The 20026-nt window shown below is 47.2% G+C and overlaps 1 protein-coding gene across 3 annotated transcripts in view; it reads right to left on the bottom strand.

The window, feature by feature from the left end:
* stam2 (signal transducing adaptor molecule (SH3 domain and ITAM motif) 2) overlaps positions 1–20026 on the bottom strand; it is a 106105-nt gene that overhangs the window by 64338 nt on the left and 21741 nt on the right. The window lies entirely within an intron of this gene.

Genomic DNA, 20026 nt, shown 5'->3' with positions numbered 1-20026 from the left:
GACAACAAGGGATATTTAAAGGAAGGATATACTTGCATTGGAGGCTGTTCAGAGAAGGTTCACTCGGTTGATTCCGGAGATGAGGGGGTTGACTTCTGAAGGTAGGTTGGGCCTATACACATTGGAGTTCAGAAGAATGAGAGGTGCTCCTATTGAAATTTATATGGTAAGGAGGGAGCTCGACAAGGTGGATGCAGAGAGGATATTTCCACTCATAGGGGAAACTAAAACTAGGGGATATAGTCTTAGAATTAGGGGCCGCACATTTAAAACTGAGATGAGGAGAAATTTCTTCTCCGAGGGTTGTAAATCTGTGGAATTCTCTGCCCCAGAGAGCTGTGGAGGCTGGGTCATTGAATATATTTAAGGCAGAGATAGACAGATTTTTGAGCGATAAGGGAGTAATGGGCTATGGGGAGCGGGCAGGGAAGTGGGGCAGAGTCCACAATCAGATCAGCCATGATCTTAATGAATGACGGAGCAGGATCGAGGGGCCAAATGGCCTACTCAAGCTCCTATTTCTTATATTCTTAAATGTAGGGTGAAGCGTCAATCTACTGTTACAACAATGTGCCTGCAAGTCACAAGTATTCTCTATAGCACCAGTGCGACAGTTCCCATACAAACCATGCCCATTGCCACTGACTGCCATCAATTCACTATTAAACAGTGCTGTTATGTGGACATTTGCCCCCATCAACTTGCCTCCTCTCCTGGTGGTGCAGGCTCATGCTGGGTGAGGTTCTATGGCTACCGACAGCCCTTTAGCACCATGCCCAAGTGAGGCTATTCAACTATAAAGGCACTGCATCGGAGCATAGTCTCGCCTTATGTCCAGGTCATTAAATAGCAATGGCAAGGCAAGGCAATACAGAATAAATGGTGGGATACTGAACAGGGTAGAGGGAGAGAGAGACCTTGGAGTGCATGTCCATCGATCCCTGAAGGTAGCAGGACAGGTATGTAAGGGGGTTAAGGCGGCATACGTAATACTTTATTTTATTAGTCAAGGCAGAGAATTTAAGAATTGGATATTAAGGGAATCAAGTGATATGGGGAAAGTGGAGTTGAGGTAGAAAATCAGCCATGATCTTATTGAATGGTGGAGCAGGCTCGAGGGGCCCAATGGCCTACTCCTGCTCCTAATTCTTATGTTCTTATGCAAGAGCAGGGAAGTTATGCTTGAATTGTATAAAACACTAATTAGGCCACAGCTCGAGTACTGCGTGCAGTTCTGGGCTACGGACCAAGAGCTGGAAAGTGGGATTAGGCTGGGTAGCTCAAGGGCAATTAGGGATGGGCAATAAATGCTGGTCTTTCCAATGACGCCCACATTCCGGAACTTGGCCGGCACAGACATGATGGGCTGAATAATATCCTTCTGTGCCCTGACAAAAGTTCTGACTGCCAGTTTGCAGACAGAACTCATATAGAACAGTCAGGGCTCACCCTCGTGGGTTAAGATCTTCTCTCGCCCCCTCCAAATTCCTGACCTCCCACTACCCAAGTTTATGACCTCCTTTCTCTGCCCATGTTCTATGATTCAATCAGGGGCAACAATCTTAAGCTGTTTTCATGCCCCCATTTTGTCGCTGGGTTATCTGGTCCTCTACTCTCAAAGAATCATGCATTCAACCTGGTTTGCGCCAGCTCAGGCAAAGACAACAACTGCTGAGGCAAAAATATTCCCAGCTGCCCAATTTGTAAACTGAGCTGCAAAGCTAATTAACAACAAGAACCTGCACTTGTGCAGCAAAACATCCCGAGACACTTCACAAGGGAGCACCAGACACCGAGCAGAAGTCGGAAGATTAGATTGAGGTGGCTCGAGAAGATGGTAGCGTTTACTTCCATCAGATTTCTGATTGGTTACTTTGCAGAACAAGACCTGATTTGTAATTGGATCCCTTGGACGACAAGACACACACAGCAGTTTATCTGCCCAAGTAATCAAGTTCTTTACAAAGTGCAATTCGAGCCAGTCTGACTGCCAGGCTCCAGACAGAACAGAGCTCTCCCTCGTGGGGTTAAGACCTTCTCCCACAAGTTCCTGCCTCTCCCACCCAAGAAGATCCGAACCACCCCCCCCCCCCCGTGCCCCCCAATCCCTGACCGTTTACCCCTGCACAAATTCCTGTCTTCGCAACACCCCGGCAAGTTTGTGACCTCCACTCTCCGCTGAAGTTCCTGATCTTCAGCACCCTCCCCAAGTTCCTGAACTTCTCTTAACCACCCCCGTGCTCCCTCCACCCCACCCCAAGTTCATGACCAGCTACCCCTGCTCAAGTTCCTCTTTCTCCCCCCCCGTCCCTCCCAGAGGTACCTGCCATTCTCTCTCCAACAAGTTCTTGACGTTCCACCTCCCTGCCACAATAAATGGGGCAGTGTGTGGGTCACAGATTGTTAACAGGTTTATTGGATATGAAGTAAATAATGACAGGGTCATGACTTGCGGATTTCGTTCAGTCCAATGATGTCACTTGCCACACTCACCGAGCTTTGCGAGAAATCAACCAGCACTAGGAAGAGGAGAGGGAGAATGTGGTGCAGGTGTGTATGGAAGAACATGATCTGTCTTATCATCTGGATCATGTTCTCGCTCTCATCCCCCCCTTTAGACGTGGATCATGTTCTCTTTCCTCCTCTCCCCCCACCCCCTCCCGAGTCTATGACCTCCTCTGCCACTCCGCCAACCCTCTCCCCCTCTGCTCTCCCTCCCCCTCCGATTCCCTCCACTCCACAATGTTTTTGTACAATTGTTGCATGTTTGCCCCCAGGGTTCCGGTCCCCCTCATTCTGGAATCCAGCCTGCATGAAAGCAGCTGTTGGAGTAAATGATGATGTAGCTCGGTGATTATATGTGGAGGTCCTACTTGAATCAGAGCTCTGATATTTACTGTACAGCTAATGCCACTGTAATATGCATACCAGGGATTAAAAAAAGACTACTTGATACAAAATTACCACCGGACATCCCAAAGCACTTTACAGCCAATGAAGTACTTTGGGAGTGTAATCACCGTTTATAATGTAGGAAACGTGGCAGTCAATTAGTGCACAGCAAGCTCCCACAAACAGCAATGGGATAATGACCAGATCATCTGTTTTAGTTGCTGGTCGAGGAATAAATATTGGCCAGGACACCGGGAATAACTCCCCTGCTCTTCTTCGAAATAGTAGCTGTGGGATCTTTTACGTCCACCTGAGGGAGCAGACAGGGCCTCGGTTTAACGTCTCATCCAAAAGAAGGCACCGTCTATAGTGCAGCTCTCTCTCTGTACTGCACTGAGTGTCAGCCTAGATTGTGCTCAAGTCTCCAGAGGCGCGCCTTGTACCCACAACCTTGACTCGGAGGCGACAGAGCCAATACGGAGGCATGGCCGACAGGAGAACATTTCCATTGCTATCGAGGTAGAGTTGTTGAAAATGACAACACAATCAAATTAAATTCATATCATGAGACGACCTCCCTGTCTAGTGATTCTGAACCTCAGTGTTTGAATGTGTACATCAATTGGATTCAACTGTTTGACAAGAGTTACAAGATTCTACAGCTATTTTGTGCTATGTTAGTGAAACTAATAATGGCCCCCTTTGTGTTGTTCAAATAAGCTCGCACACAACAGATTCAAAACCTAAGCTTAAATAAAGATAGTGAGAGAAGATGGGTTATTAACCCCATTATGGCAGAACATCAGCACACTGGTACCAAAAACAAAAAGCTTCATCAGGTCTATTCAGAGAACTGCGGGAAGAAATAGCTTTCATTTATTTAACATAAGAAATAGGAGCCGGCCATTCAGCTCAACAAGCCTGCTCCGCCATTCAATAAGATCATGGCTGATCTTCTACCTCAACTCCACTTTCCCGCACTATCCCCATATTATTCTCTCAGAGGGTCATGAATCTTTGGAATTCTCTTCCCCACAGAGCTGTGGGGGCTGGGTCATTGAATATATTTAAGGTGGAGATGGACAGATTTTTGAATGAAAAGGGAGTAAAGGGTTATGGGGAGCGGGCAGGGAAGTGGAGCTGAGTCCATGATCAGGTCAGCCATGATCTTCTGGAATGGCGGAGCAGGCTCGAGGGGCCAAATGGCCGACTCCTGCTCCTATTTCTTCTGTTCAACGACTGAGTATCCACAGCTCTCTGGGACAGAGAATTTCAAAGATCGGAGTGACTCATGCCAACGAACCGGGAGCTGTGCAGAAGCATTCTGCTCCCAACGGTCAGGTCCCAAATTTAAAAATCAACGCTCACAACAGAGGTCTGCATAAAAGACAACTCGAGCATTTTTCCCCCTCTTATTGAAAATAATTTTATTGCAAAGAAATGCAAATAAAATCACAAAAGCGCATCATTTTCCCATTCGCAATTTGATTTATAAACATGATTAAAAAATAAACACTAAGCGATCGGGCAATTGGGTTTTCCCACACCCCCCCCCCCCCCCTTCCCTCTGACTCGCCTGGGTTTCTGAGTTCCAAAAGGAGCTCCTTGAAATGGTTTCAGTGGCACTGAGCGATCAGCCCAGGCGGATGTGGACAGCAGCTTCAGACTTCAGTGAGTTACAATAAACTGCTGTTAATGAACGCTGCGCGCCGTCTCCTAGCAACCGGGAACGCGCATCATCAGGGCACATAATGGCGATCAGGCAAGTTATACAATGGAGCAGAAACATAGAAAATAGTAGTAGTAGGCCCTTCGAGTCTGCACCACCATTCAATATCATGGCTGATCATTCACCTCAGTACCCCTTTCCTGCTTTCTCTCCATACCCCTTGATCCCTTTAGCCGTAAGGGCCATATCCAACTCCCTTTTGAATATATCCAATGAACTGGCATCTACAACTCTCTTCGGTAGGGAATTCCACAGGTTAACAGCTGAGTGAAGAAGTTTCTCCTCATCTCAGTCCTAAATGGCTTACCCCCCTTATCCTTAGATTGTGTCCCCTGGTTCTGGACTTCCCCAACATCGGGAACATTCTTCCCGCATCTAACCTGTCCCGTCCCGTCAGAATTTTATATGTTTCTATCTCATCCTTCTAAACGCCAGTGAATAAAGGCCCAGTCGATCCAGTCTCTCCTAGACTGTGCCCTCTAGTTCTAGACTAGCCAGCCGGGGGAAACATACTCTGGGAATCTACCCAGTCAAGCTCTAAGGATTTTACATGTTTCAATGAGATCACCTTTCATTTTCCTAAACGCTAGGGAATATAGGCCTCGTTTGCTCTATCAATCCACCTGCATCCCAATTTCCCACTCTTGATTCAACTCATACCCAATACAATGAAATTCAGGACAGTAGCTCTGTCTACCAGGATAATACTAGTGCTTTAACTAGTGCACGCAGCATTTGTAACAAAATACATGAGGCATAAATAGATATAAATGGGTATGATCGGATAGCCATTACAGAGATGTAGTTGCAAGGTAACCAAAGCTGGGAACTAAATATTCAGGGGCATTTGACAATTCTAAAGGATAGATGGGAAGGAAAAGGAGGTGGGGTAGCTGTGTTTGTAAAGGATGCGATCAGTGCATTAGTGAGATCAGTGCAAGCGCTCTACTCGGAACTCCTACACGGCAAGCGAGCCCCAGGGGGGCAGAAAAAACGTTTCAAGGACACCCTCAAAGCCTCCTTGATAAAAATGCAACATCCCCACTGACACCTGCGAGTCCCTGGCCCAAGACCACCCTAAGTGGAGGAAGTGCATCCGGGAGGGCGCTGAGCACAGAGTCTTGTCGCCGAGAGCATGCAGAAAACAAGCGCAGGCAGCGGAAGGAGCGAGCGGCAAACCAGAATCCCCACCCACCCACCCCTTCAACAACTGTCTGTCCCACCTGTGACAGAGACTGTAATATTGGACTGTACAGTCACCTGAGAACTCACTGAGTGGAAACAAGTCTTCCTCGATTTCGAGGGACTGCCTATGATGAGGAGTGAGAAATGCAGTAGCCCACACTGCGATTATGTGTGCGCACTAGGTCCGTGCAGCAAAGCAGGTCTCCAGTCGTCCTGGATAAAGGCCTAGCTCTGTTGAGCCCGTGTGGTGGCTGGTGTGCAACGGTCACCACACGTTAAACAAATCCACGCACAGGCATCTTCCACCCCTGGAGTTCAGGACTGGAATATCGGGTCCCCCTTTGAAACATCTGCGAACTCATCCCTTTTGGTGTGGAAGCAAGTCATCCTCGTTCGCGGGACCGCCTATAATGATGATGAGGGCTGCATTCTCTCTCCCCGTTCCCCCCAAAACCCAATAAAACCTGTCCATGAAGGGCAGATGAGGCTTGGGGTTTAAAATTTGGACTCTCAGGTCAGATTCCATCCACAGCAGTGTTAATTTTTTTGTTGCAACGCACTGCACCAAAAAAGCGATAGGACACAGGTCTGCGTGTGGTGCTCTCCGGATTTCAGAGATATCTCCCCGCAGGGACAATGGGACAGGGAGGTCACGAAGCTAGAAAACCCACAATATTAATAAACCCCTTCACTTGCTGCACCTGGAATTACTCTGCCCCCGAATATCATTCCCTGACTATCTTTTTCCAAAAGAGCAAGGAGAGAAAAACAGCACCGAGTCCCATTGGGTGAAAGTTCCATCGGCACGGAGGATAGTTTACTCAGGTCAGCATATTAAGGGATATGGAGCAAATTCAGGTGAATGGAGTGGAGATACGAATCAGCTAGGATCTGACTAAATGGTGGAACATAAGAAATAGGAGCAGGAGTCGGCCATTTGGCCCCTCGAGCCTGCTCCGCCATTCAATTAAGATCATGGCTGATCTGATCCTGGCCTCAACTCCATTTTCTCCGCTCACTCCCTTAACCCTCGACTCCCCTATAGTTCAAAAATCTGCCTATCTCAGCCCTGAATATATTCAATGATCCAGCCTCCACAGTTCTCTGGGGTAGAGAATTCCGAAGAGTCACAGCCCTCAGAAGAAATTCCTCCTCATTTCTATTTTAAATGGGCCGCCCCTTATTCTGAAACTGTGTTTCTAGTTCTAGATTCCCCCATGATACTCGAGGAGCTAAACGGCCTACACTCTTGTTCCTGCCACAACCAACATCTACTCCGTCGAAACCCTTCAGCGATCTCCCCTCAGCCTTGAACAAAATGCTTGGAAGAACTGCGACATACGGAATGGATTCCTTATAGGAGGACCCCACAGTACAGCCTGAAGGATCAAACCTTCCTCGCAAACAGTGGACAACCATCAACCACCTCAGATGGTCGATGCCGCCACCTTCTCCATAGATGGAAGATTAAAGCATTCCCATCAGGCCACTGTGGAGCTCCGAATCAGCTGTCAGCTATGGCTCAGTGGGTAGCACACTCGTCTGAGTCAGGAGGTTGTGGGTTCAAGTCCCACTCCAGGGACCTGAGCACACAAATCTAGGCTGACACTCCAGCGCAGTGCTTCTAGAGAGCGCTGCTCTGACTTTTGGATGAGTCATTAAACCGAGGCCCCGTCTGCTCTCTCAAGTGGACGTAAAAGATCCCATTGCACTATTTCAAAGAAGAGCAGGGGAGTTATCCCCGGTGTCCTGACCAATATTTAATCCCTCAATCGACATAATAGAAAAAAAAGATTATCTGGTCATTATCACATTGCTATTTGTGGGAGCTTGCTTGTCTGCAAATTAGCTGCCTACACTCTAAAAGCACTTCATTGGCTGTAAAGTGCTTTGAGACGTCTGGTGATCATGAAAGGCGCTATGTAAATGCAAGTCTTTCTTTCTAATCAACCCTGGAGCATGTCATTGAGCACTGCCCTCAGAGGAAATACGCAGGCAGCCTACAAGATACAGCAAGTGATCAGGAAGGCCAATGCTATCTTGGCCTTTATTGCAAAGGGGATGGAGTATAAAAGCAGGGAAGTCTTGCTGCAGCTATACAAGGTATTGTGAGGTCACACCTGGAATACTGCGTGCAGTTTTGGTTTCCATATTTATGAAAGGATATACTTGCTTTGGAGGCAGTTCAGAGAAGGTTCACTAGGTTGATTCCGGGGATGAGGGGGTTTGACTTATGAGGAAAGGTTGAGTAGGTTGGGCCTCTACTCATTGGAATTCTGAAGAATGAGAGGTGATCTTATCGAAATGTATAAGATTATGAGGGGGCTTGACAAGGTGGATGCAGAGAGGATGTTGCCACTGATGGGAGAGACCAGAACTAGGGGGCATGATCTTAGAATAAGGAGCCGCCCATTTAAAACAGAAATGAGGTGAAACTTCTCAGAGGGTTGTAAATCTGTGGAATTCGCTGCCTCAGAGCTGTGGAAGCTGGGACATTGAATAAATTAAAACAGAAATAGACAGTTTCTTAAACGATAAGGGGATAAGGGGTTATGGGGAGCGGGTGGGGAAGTGGAGCTGAGTCAATGATCAGATCAGCCATGATCATGCAGGCTCGAGGGGCCGTATGGCCTACTCCTGCTCCTATTTCTTATGTTTTTATATCTGCACTGTTGCATTGGAAACTTTGGCCTCGATATCTGACTTAGATATTGATATTTAATTTGTTTTTTTGGTACTACCATACAAAAGAATAGTTGTTCCTACTGGACAAGAGATGGGGAGGCAAGTGCCATTCGGAGAATGACTGCTTATTGCAGAAGCTGCAAGGTCGGCTTGTCAAGCACATCAAAGTCCACCCCAGTCAGTCAATGGTGGAACCTCTTTCACTATTCACCCATCCCCGAAACACATCAACAACCCACAAGTAGGCAAAAAAAAGGTAAATAAATCTGCAGCCAATTCAGAAAAAGCTTTCAAAACTTCCTCTCCCACTCCCTATGACGAGCAAATTGCAGGAGATTGCATGTTCCATGACTCACCATAATCATAAATTGCAACTTACTCACTACTACTGGAAACGTCTGATTCTCTCAGGAACTTGTGAAGTTCACTTTTAAAAGGAGGAGAACGACCCCATATCACATATCGGCAGTTTGTTCCAGAGAGTGATGACTCTGAACTGGAAGAACTGCGACATACGAATTGGATTCCTTATAGGAGGACCCCACAGTACAGCCTGAAGGATCAAACCTTCCTCGCAAACAGTGGACAACCATCAACCACCTCAGATGGTCGATGCCGCCACCTTCTCTATAGATGGAAGATTAAAGCATTCCCATCAGGCCACTGTGGAGCTCCGAATCAGCTGTCAGTTGTGGCTCAGCTGGGTGCGCACTCGTCTCGGAGTCAGAAAGTTGTGGGCTGTGGAAATGTACTTTTAAAGTTGCATACACTGTTACATGTACCCTTTTGCAATAAAACAAAATGGAGTCCCGATCCTCCTAGAAGCTTCTACAGCCGTCTGTTTCTGCATAAACATGCTAACTTTGACTGAAGCTGCTGATAGTTGATTAATTAAGAAAAGCAGGAGCCATCTGTATGGGCGAGGGAACCTTGAACAAACCCACCCGGCCGGAGGCTTAACGAACAGATAAAGAAAGAATGTCCTGTTGAAATAAGTACCACCCCTTGTACTCCCCTGTACTATCAAGTCTGTTGCTACGCTAAACCTTAAAAGGACTAAAGGTTGTAAAGATATGTAAAGACTCAGACAAGGATGTGGTAGTAATTAACTGATTGGAGAACTCTATCTGTTTTCGCTGACCGCAAGGGCAGAACCGATACACATGATGGAACCAGAACTTGTTTGTTCTACTGTATAAAGATATTGAGCCCAAGTTTCGGCCCGAGTTGCTCTTTTTTTTGGAGCAACTGGTTTAGAATGGAGTATCTTAGAAATTGCAATTCTCGGCATTTAGTTTGCTCCAGTTCTAGTCAGTTAGAACAGTTCCACTTTGGAACAGAATTTTTTTTTCAAAAAGGGGGCATGTCCGGCCACTTACGCCTGTTTTGAAAGTTTAGGCAGTGAAAACTTACTCCAAACTAACTTAGAATGGAGTAAGTGAAGATTTTTGTACGCTCGAAAAAACCTTGCCGACACTTTACAAGTTAGGCGTAGGGAACGAGGGGGGAGGGAAGGGAAGTAATTAAATTCTACAATCATTCAACACTCATACTTATACAAATAAAGATCCAACCTGAATAAAAATTTATAAACCAAGCAAAGATTAAATATTCCATGTTCCTACCTGTGTGAAGCAGCAGCAGCCTTCAAGCTGCAGTGCTTCAGGCAGGCCTTCCATGTTGGAGACAGGGGTGGCGTCAGTGTCTCGACGGCAGCCCAATAGCGGCAGCAAGCAGCGAGCTGCTTCAGGCAGGCCTTCCTTCCATCAGTGGCTGGACGGCAGCCGAAGAAACAACAAGCAACCTTCGAGCTGTGAGGGGGACTGAGGCCATTTGGCCACGGGATAGGGGCATCATCAGTGACTGGACGGCAGCCAAAGACACAGCAATCAAGCAGCCTTCGAGCTGCAAGGGAGACTGAGGCCCTTAGGCCAGGGAAAGGGAGAGGCAGCCACATAGACACTTTTAAACTTAAATTTGCAGATTGGGTGCTGCAAACAACACGTATTATGCAATGGTTCGCCATCAATTCACTGCATAGGAGAGAATTGTTTCGAACTCACCACACCAGGAACGTCATAGCCCGTAGGTTGACGGGCAGGAAACCTTACCCACGTCGACAATATGGAGCCAGGTGCTCGTACCTGGACATGAGTGAGGCTGATTGTGTCAAAAGGCTGTGTTTGTCGCTTTTGAGAAATTGTCGCTTTTATGCGACCTCTGTTGCTGGTATCCAGCTCCTGCCATCTCTGCTCAATGACGTTGACTAATATCTCCACTTCCTCATGCAAGAAATTCTTTGTTCTTGGTGGACATTGATCCATTGCAAAGTTGAATTGACACTCTTATTTCTCAAAACACACAGTCCTTAATTTGCATGCACCAATGCAACACCTGTTCTTGAAGTTCCATCCACCTCCACGGAGGTGTGTGGGGTTGCTGACCCATCCACTTCCATGGCACGAGCCTGGTATTGCAGTACTTCCAGGAACGGTGCAGTGGCTCTCGGCCTTTTGGCTAAGAGCATTGGCGCAGAGTGATCCTTGATGTGTGCAAGGTGACCTCTGCCGTTTGTGATTTGACAAAGAATTGGAAAGATTGAAAAGCTGCACTCACTGATTTCAGCAGGTGATTTATTCAACAGTGCTGCTAAAAGCACTCCTTTACACACAAAAAAAGTCACTAAAATTAAATCACAAGCCTTTCCAGGGGTCCACGAGACAAATCTTCACTTTTCCTCTGGTCCCTTTAAAAATGGCCGAGTGCCACTGCGCGTGCGCCCAAGCTCCAACGAGCAGGGTTGCCGGCACGACGTTGCCTTATTTAAATTAGGCCCGCACCCCCATTGCTTGTAGAATTGGCGCAAGTATCTGGCTCCGCCCCCCGCTAAGCTGCTGAAGACCTGCGAGGAGCCGGAGAATATCGGAGTTTTTTTTCAGCGCACTTTCGAGCGCGAAAAACGGGCGTCCAGGACGGGGCTGTGCCGTTTTAGGCGCGGTCCGAAACTTGGGCCCCTTGTGAATCTGTACCACAGTGAGAGTCTCTGCTTAGCCTTTGACTAAACGGGACTCTCCCTTGCTGCAAGTAAAACTTATTAAAGGAACATCTACCGGAGCTGATTGTGTTAGAGTCTTATTGAGAGTCAAGATTTCGACAGGGCTCAAGACCCACTCCATGGACTTGAGCTCAAAAGTCTCGGCTGACAGTCCAGTGCAGTGCTGAGGGAGGTGCTGTATTTTGCATGAGACATTAAACCGAGGCTCCATCTGCCCCCTCAGGTGGATGTAAAAGATCCCATGGCACTATTCAAAGAAGAGCTGAGGAATTATCCCCGGTATCCTGGACAATTTTCATCCTTCAATCAACATAAATTATCTGGTCATTATCACATTGCTGTTTGTGGGAGCTTACTGTGTGCAAATTGGCTGCCACGTTTCCTACATTACAACAGTGACTACACTCCAAAAGTACTTCATTGGCTGTAAAGCACTTTGAGACATCTGGTGGTCGTGAAGGCACGATATAAATGCAAGCTTTTTTTTTTCTTTGACCAGATGGTATCCAATCCCTTCATCATTAGAACAAAAATGTCAATGTTAAGCCGTAGGCCCTAGGTTCAATCCCTGGTCTACCCAGAGATAGCTGACCCCAGCAGGAGCAGTTGTACGGCGCTACAATTAGCTGCTCGCTCTCAGTGACTTAATGTGGGAGGAGGAATCAGCCTCTCAACAGACAAGGAAAGGCTACAAATCAATTCAAGCTAACTTGAGCACATGCTGAAGAGTGACTTAGCCTGACACAGTGGCTGGGGAGAGAGATACGGGTCAGTGACAATGGAGTGGGGTTCATCACGGGAACCAAAGCACTTCACAAACCCTCCGACCCCAAACATCGAGTTCAACAACTTCAGATCATGAATACCGCTCCCATTTTCTCAGAAAGCACGTGCTGGTAATGGTGCTGCTGTTACCATTTACACTTCGTCTGGACCCGGTTTTTGTTTCTTTATTGCTCCATTACCACCCCTCCCTTTTTTCTTCCCCCCACCCCCTTTCCCTGCCTCTGCACTTGCTTATAAACTGTTAAATCTCCAACATATTCCAGTTCTAACGAAAGGTCATCGACCTGAAATGTTAACTAGGTTCCTCTCTCCACAGGTGCTGCCTGACCTGCTGTGCGTTTTCAGCATTTTCTCTTTCTATGACCAATAACTATGGTTTTGCTTTGGACGTTCTGTTGTAGGAAGTTGTCACTCATCCAGTACTACGGACCAGAGAATTTTAGCTATGAGGAAAGATTGGATAGGCTGGGCTTGTTTTCTTTGAAACAGAGGGGAGACCTTATTGAGGTGTATAAAATTATGAGAGGCCTAGATACAGTGGATAGGACAGACCTATTTCCCTTAGCAGAGGGTCAACAACCAGGGGGCATAGATTTAAAGTAATTAGAGGGTTTAAGAGGGGATTTGAGGGGAAATTTATTCGCCCAGAGGGTGGTGGGAGTCTGGAACTCACTGCTCAGAAGGGTGGTAGAGGCAGAAACCCTCACCTCATGGAGATGGCAGAAACTCTGAACAAATATTTTGTATCAGTCTTTACAGTAGAGGACACTAATAGTATTCCAACAGTGGATAGCCAAGGGACTATCTCCTGTATGGATCAGAGGCATGGACGACGTACAGAAGACACATCAAGTCGCTGGAGACATATCACCAACGATGTCTCCGCAAGATCCTGCAAATCCCCTGGGAGGACAGACGCACCAACATCAGTGTCCTCGCCCAAGCTTACATACCCAACATTGAAGCACTGACCACACTCGATCAGCTTCGCTGGACAGGCCACATAGTTCGCATGCCAGACACGAGACTCCCAAAGCAAGCGCTCTACTCGGTACTCCTTCATGGCAAATGAGCCAAAGGTGGGCAGTGGAAACGTTACAAGGACACCCTCAAAGCCTCCCTGGTGAAGTGTGACATCACCACCAACACCTGGGAGTCCCTGGCTGAAGGCCGTACTAGGTGGAGAAAGTGCATCCGGGAGGGAGTTGAGCTCTTCGAATCTCAACGCTGAAAGCATGAAGAGTTCAGTCGCAGGCAACGGAAGGAGCGTGTGGTAAATCAATCCCACCCCCCACTTCCCCCGACGACTATCAGTCCCACCTGTGACAGGATCTGTGGCTCTCGTATTGGACTGCTCAGCCACCAAAGAACTCACTTTAGGAGTGGAAGCAAGTCTTCTTCGATTCCGAAGTACTGCCGATGATGATGATATTTGGGGGGGGGGGGGGGGGGGGGAAACTTAACAGAATCACTAAGGAGGTGGTACTCAGTAAGACAAGCAAAGCGAATAAATCCCCTGGACCTGATGGCTTGCTTCCTAGGGTCTTCATAGAAGTAGCGGCAGGGATAGTGGATGCATTGGTTGTAATTTACCAAAATTCCCTGGATTCTGGGGAGATCCCAGCAAACTGAAAAACTGCAAATGTAATGCCCCTATTTAAAAAAGGAGGCAAACAAAAAGCAGGAAACTACAGACTAGTTAGCCTGACATCTGTGGTTGGGAAGATGTTGGAGTCCAGTATTAAAGAAGCAGTCGCAGGACATTTGGAAAAGCAAAATTTGGTCAGGCAGAGTCAGAATGGATTTATGAAGGGGAAGTCATGTTTGACAAATTTGCTAAAATTCTTTGAGAATGTAACGAACAGGATGGATAAACGGGAACCAGTGGATGTGGTGTATTTGGACTTCCAGAAGGCATTTGACAAGGTGCCACATAAAAGGTTACTGCACAAGATAAAAGATCATGGGGCTGGGGGTAATATATTAGCATGGATAGAAGATTGGCCAACGAACAGAAAACAGAGAGCAGGGATAAATGGTTCATTCTCTATTTGGCAATCAGTAACCAGTGGGGTGCCGCAGGGATCAGTGCTGGGACCCCAACTATGTACAATCTATATTAACAACTTGGAGGAAGGGACGGAGTGTAACGTAGCCAAGTTTGCCGACGATACAAAGATGGGAGGAAAAGCAAATGTGTGAGGAGGACACACAAAATCTGCAAAATATGACAGACAGGCTAAGTGAGTAGGCAAAAATTTGGCAGACGGGGTATAATGTTGGAAAATGTGAGGTCATGCACTTCGGCAGAAAAAAAATCAAAGAGCAAGTTATTATTTAAATGGAGAAAGATTGCAAAGTGCTGCAGTACAGCAGGACCTGGGGGTACTTGTGCATGAAACACCAAAGGATAATATGCAGGTACAGCAAGTGATCAAGAAAGCCAATGGAATCTTGGCCTTTATTGCAAAGGGGATGGAGTATAAAAGCAGGGAAGTCTTGCTACAGTTGTACAGGGTATTGGTGAGGCCACACCAGGAATACTGCGTGCAGTTTTGGTTTCCATATTTACGAAATTATACACTTGCCTTGGAGGCAGTTCAGAGAAGATTCACAAGGTTGATTCCAGAGATGAGGGGGTTTACTGATGAGGAAAGGTTGAGTAGGTTGAGCCTCTACTCATTGGAATTCAGAAGAATGAGAGGTGATCTTATCGAAACGTATAAGATTATGAGGGGGCTTGACAAGGTGGATGCAGAGAGGATGTTTCCACTGATAGAGAAGACTAGAACGAGAGGGCATGATCTTAGAATAAGGGGCTGCCCATTTAAAACTGAGATGAGAAGAAATTTCTTCTGAGGGTTGTAAATCTGTGGAATTCGCTGCCTCGGAGAGCTGTGGAAGCTGGGACATTGAATAAATTTAAGACAGAAATAGAGAGTTTCTTAACCGATAAGGGAATAAGGGGTTATGGAGAACGGGCAGGGAAATGGACCCGAGTCCATGATCGGATCAACCATGATCTTATTAAATGTCAGAACAGGCTCGAGGGGCCGTATAGCCTTCTCCTGCTCCTATTATGTTCTTATATTCTCATTTATTAAGTACTTGGATGTGCACTTGAAGTGCCGTAACCTACAGGGTATGGACCTAGAGCTGGAAAGTGGGATTAGGCTGGATAGCTCTTGGTCAGCCGGCGCGGACACGATGGGCCGAAATGGCCTCCTCCTTGCTGTAAATTTGTGATTCTATGAAGATGCTTCTGGGGGTCGAGCGGGGTAGCGGAAAGGTAGCGCTGGGCGAGATTAGCATATATATTCTTAATGGTGTGGGACTATGAGCTGTGGAGGAGCAATGAAATTTGGGTGCCCATGTACACAAATCACTATAAGCTAATGCAGTGAAACTGATATGGGGGCTTTGGAGAGGGTGCAGAGGAGCCATTGGACTAATTCCCAGTTTAAAGCATCTTTGTTATCAAGAGTTGGGACTTCACACTTTAAAATGTAGACCTAGAGGTAATCCAATTGAGATTTAGAAGATAATGAAGGGAATAGATTGTGTTCCAGCTGACAGTCTGTTCCAATTAGGTAGGTTAGGGAGGACCAGGGTTGTAAATTTAAGTTGTACAAGGCCAGATCTGGGTTAGATGTCTTTTCCCAGAGATTAGTGGAACATGCTGCCGTCTCGAGTGGTAGATGCTGAATTGCTTCAAGCGAGAGCTGGGACTGTTTCTGGCTGGGGTGGAGATCACCTCTTACAGAAGGGTAGATACTGCAGGGAATTCAGGCCCAGAGAGATCTCCTGGACTAGTTTTGATCACCTAGATGGGTCAGAGAGGAATTTCCCAGATTCTTCGCCCCCCCTAAATTGGCCTGGGTTTTTTAAAATCTGGTTTTTCACTGCTCCCAGGAGATCACATGGTTTCAGGTGGGGTGGACTGTATATATTGTGATACACAAGGCATCACAATGTGTGGGATAAGCTCAATGGGCCAGAGGGTCTTTACCTGTCAGTTATTGTTTGTTTTCTGGGGCTCAGGAGAGGCGTGTGTTCGGGGGCAGGGACAGCCCACACTGCGATATGTGTGCACACTAGGTCCGTGCAGCAGAGCAGGTCTCCAGTCGTCTTGGATAACCCTTGCCATTGGACCAAGACCTAGCTCTGTCAAGCCCGTGTGGTGGCTGGTGTGCAATGGCCACCACACGTTAAAAAAATCCACGCACAGGCATCTTCCACCCTACAACGTGTAGTTCAGGACCTAGAATATTAGGTCCTTCATTGAAACACGTATGAACTCATCCCTTTTTGGCATGGAAGCAAGTCATCCTCGATACGAGGGACTGCCTATGATGATGATAATGATGGTTCGTATTTAAAAAGTAACCGAGGCGGCGAATGGAATTTTGGCCTTTATCTCAAGGGGGCAGGAATTCAAGTGAGGAAGGAATGCTTCAGTTGTAGAGGTTTGGTCAGGCCCCAGGAGTACAGTACTGTGCTGCGTTCGGTTTTGACGGAGCGAACCTCAGGAAAGATATTATCATCATCATAGGCGGTCCCTCGAAGTGAGGATGACTTGCTTCCACGCCGAAAAGGGATGAGTTCAATGAGTTCACGGACGTTTCAATGAAGGACCTAATATTCCGGATCCCGAACTACATGTTGAAGGGTGGAAGATGCCTGTGCGTGGATTTTTTTTTAACGTGGGGTGGCCGTTGCACACCAGCCACCACACGGGCTTGACAGAGCTAGGTCTCTTGGTCCAGTAGTAAAGATTAACCAAGCCAACTGGAGACCAGCTCTGCTGCATGGACCTAGTGCGCACATATCGCAGTGCGGGCTGGCTCGTGCTGCCCCTGGGCCCTCGCCTCTCCTGGGCCCCGAACTCTCGCCTCTCCTGGGCCCCGATCACATCCCTCTACGAACCCTTGCCACTCCTTCGCCCCAACCTCGCCACTCCTGCTGTACCTGCCCGCACTGCAGTCAGCCGTCGCCCTCCTGCAGCAGCACGCGCTGCTCCCTACAGTGGCATGCCGCCACACGCTGCTCCCTCTAATGGCCCTGGCCTGCTGATGGTCTTGCTATATTAGTTTGGGAATGGGGTACAGTGCAGATTCCCCAGAATGATACCAGGGCGTGAAGGTTTAAATTAGGAGGAAAGGTTGTTTCAACTTGGCTTGTATTTAGATGGTGGTGAGTGATCTAATCGAGATATTTATAATGATTACATACAATTAAACTATTTCCTGCAGTGGGGAAATCCAGAACACGAGGGCATCATAAAATTAGAGATAGGCCATGAGAAGAGAAATCAAGGCGCACTTTTCCCACAGAACGTGCAGTGGAAATCTGGAACATGCTTCCCAAAAGGCTGTGGATGCTGGGTCAATTGAAGCTGAGGTGGATAGATTTTTTGTACGGTAAGGCTATCTAGGGATATGGGAGCAAGGCAGTAAGTAGAGCTGAGGTACAGGTCAGTGACAATCTAATTGAATGGCTTAACAGGCTCGAGAGGGTGACTGACCAACTCTTGCTCTGAATTTTACAGTCGGTCGCACATACAGCTAGACAAGAGGAAAGGCAATGGAGATGATTGCTGTGGTCGACCTTATCAATCGGTGCAGAGAGGCGGAGGGCAAGAAGGGACAACGCATCCACAGTCAACGTCTGAGCACATCATACACGACCAGATGTTTGGAAAGACAAAATCCGTAATTATGCTGTTGGGACCCGACACGGGGAACTAAATGGTCATTTCCTGCACCGTGCTTTCCTATGTATGTTTCACAATTCACGTGGTCGTACTCCGAGGATAACTTAATTTAGTCAGTGACGATATGTAATCCTGTTAAAATAAACAAGGTAAATCTAGATTGCACATGCCAGTATTTCAACCTGCCAAGATGCAGTTCGCAACATATCCAGGGGCCTGCTACATAAGGTCTACAGTCCCTTTATCATTAGATACAAAACACTACCCATAGGGTCAAAGTCTGACAAGATGTTGAAGTGCTATTCAAAATGCTGACCTAACATTCGCGCCCCCCCCCCCCGTCAATTTTATAAAAAAAAACTTACATTTATATAGCACCTTTCACAACCACCAAACGTCCCAAGGCACTTTACAGCTAATGAAGTACTTTTGGAGTGCAGTCATTTGTAATATGGGAAACACAGCAGCCAACTTGCGCACAGCAATGTGATAATGACCAGATACAAGCTGAATCTCTGTTATCCGGAACCCTCGGGACCTGGCATATTCTGGATAAGGGATTTTGGTTACGCCAAATTGGATGGTACAGGTACTGAGAGCAAGGGAATATCGGTGCTGGTTGGCTTGGGGCTGGGAGTGCGGCAGAGAGATCATGGGGGGGGGGGGGCGGGGGCAGTGGATCGCGGGGTCAGGCCAGCGATTGTGGGAGTCAGCAGCGAGGAAAGACTTCAATTGTCGGAGTTCTGTGCATGCGCCACCCGGGAATGGTTCTGGACAAGGGGTGGTTCTGGATAAGGGAGTTCTGGATAAGGGAGGTTCAACCTGTAATCTGTTATCTTTTAGTGATGTTGATTGAAGGATAAATATTGACCAGGGGAGCAGGGAGAATTCACCAGCTCCTCTTAGAAATAATGCCCATGGCATCCGTTACATCCACCTAAGAGAGCAGACGGGGCCTCGGTTTAATGTCTCATCCGAAAGATGGCACGTCGGTCAGTGCAGCACTCCCTTAGCACTGCACTGTGAACGTCAGCCTAGCTGTTTGTGCTGAAGTCCCTGGAGTGGGGCTTGATCCCACAACCTACTGACAGAGGCGAGAGTGCTACCCACTGAGCCACAGCTGACAATTGAAACCTGCTCTTAATTTAAGACTTTGCAGGTCTGCAAGTCATTGTCCAGAATATGAAGACTTTAAGAGTTCAGGAAATGTAGGTCAGGGTTCAGATGCTTCAAAATCCCAACCGACGTGCCATCTTTCGGATGAGACATTAAACCGAGGCCCCGTCTGCTCTCTTAGCTGGATGTAACGGATGCCATGGACATTATTTCTAAGAGGAGCTGGTGAATTCTCCCTGCTCCCCTGGTCAATATTTATCCTTCAATCAACATCACTAAAAGATAACAGATTACAGGTTGAACCCCCCCTTATCCAGAACTCCCTGATCCAGAACCACCCCTCGTCCAGAACCATGAAGGACCTCCATGGTTGCAGTTTCTCAGACATGACCGTTACAGCTATCTGTCCCTTTCAGATAGCTACAGATAATGATCCACAAAGTTCCAATTTGCTTCTCAGCCTCCAAAATGTCACAGTTCATAGTTCAGTCTTATCTTTCTTTTACAGGGCTGATGTATATTTAAAAAGGGGCATGAGGTCAGGGAGGAAATTAAGCAAGGTAAGCGAGGAGAAACTTTTTTACTCAATGAGTGGTTAGGATCTGGAATGCACTGTCTGACTGGGTGGTGGATAGAGATTCAATAGTAGCCTTCAAAAGAAAATTGGATAAATACTTGGAGAAAAAATTGCAGGAATATGGGGAAAGAGCGGGGGGAGTGGGACGAACTGGATTGCTCTTCAACAGAGCCGGCGCAGACTCGATGGGTCGAATGATCTCCTTCTCTGCTGTACTATTCTGTGAGTGCTGAAACCCCTTCTGCACCTTCCCCTACAGGCAAAAAAACAGTTTCAGCATTACTTGCT

Source organism: Pristiophorus japonicus, chromosome 3, assembly GCF_044704955.1.
Source record: "Pristiophorus japonicus isolate sPriJap1 chromosome 3, sPriJap1.hap1, whole genome shotgun sequence".
Taxonomy (NCBI): Eukaryota; Metazoa; Chordata; class Chondrichthyes; family Pristiophoridae; genus Pristiophorus; species Pristiophorus japonicus.
This window is presented reverse-complemented; position numbering and strand designations above follow the sequence as displayed.